Source organism: Volvox carteri (assembly GCF_000143455.1).
Source record: "Volvox carteri f. nagariensis unplaced genomic scaffold VOLCAscaffold_87, whole genome shotgun sequence".
NCBI lineage: Eukaryota > Viridiplantae > Chlorophyta > Chlorophyceae > Chlamydomonadales > Volvocaceae > Volvox > Volvox carteri.
In genome coordinates, this window is record NW_003307630.1 from 150,652 (window position 1) to 151,797 (window position 1,146).

A 1,146-nucleotide genomic window follows, 5' to 3' on the forward strand; every position below is an offset into this window, starting at 1 on the left:
TCTTATTTGCGCTTTTTATTTTCGCACACGAAGTGGGTCCGAAGCGGTTGTAGCATCGGCAGGAATTTGCGCCGTAGTCTTAGACTTCGGTCGCGGAATAGGAACGTGCTTAGCATCGCTCAAAGAAACAGCCTTAGTCTTAGCTATAGGCTTAGGAACCATTTCCAGAAAGTCGAGTCTAAGACTCAGACAATGGGCGAGTAACTGCTGCGGCGCAATGTGAGGCGAGGACCGAACAAATGATCGTCGATACCAAAATGTAGCAGCCGTCTCTTACCTTAGCTGTTTTAGCGGAAGTAGAGGGTCTCGTCCACGATTGGCGACCCAGCGTTAGGCGTGAGAAGAGACAAGGGAAGTCGGGATTCGAAGACATACGTCGAGAACGGTGACAGCAAGGTCTTGAACCCTGAACACTAGTATAGTGATACGTTAAGTGTCTGGCCGAAGCACTTCACCTGGGTGGCTTAAATGCGGCCCACCTGCCGCCATCTCCATTCCTGGAGTCTTGGTGTCGTACGCTAGGTTGTGATAGCGTACCAGAAAGTGAGTTCGTACAGTTAACGAGTATGGTTCGTAAATACGGGACCGTACCGTTACTGTGATTAAGCTTTAATAGCTTAAAGATATTCTAAGGTAAATGTAGCTTGCTACACCGTGGCTCCCGCCAACCTGCGCACACTAGGGGCATGTGCATGCAGCCCCGTAGTGTCTAAGACGTGGGGAGGGAATTCTGCAGTAGGGAGGGGAAGGGGAGGGGAGGGGGAGGGGAGGGGGAGGGGAGGGGCTCCCTCCCCAAGCACCACGCTTATCACCACAACCACCATTACGAATGTAGCCACAGCAACCGCCGCACCGGCTTCGCAACTGACCCGTGGTCATTACCCTCCCCTTTCCCCCCTTCCACTCCACTCCACTCCAGGGATCCTTTCGTGGTGATGATTCCTGGGCGTACGACTTCTACCACGTGGAACCCGCCCACCACTGCATGACGAATGCGAGTGGCTCCGGGCTGTCAGTGGACTTCCTGATCCGGTGGGTATGTACGGGGCATGTACGTACATACATACATACATTTGCACACATACGATGTCATCTATCTATCTATGTTTTTTCTTTTTCAACTTGTATATGTATATTTGGTTGAAC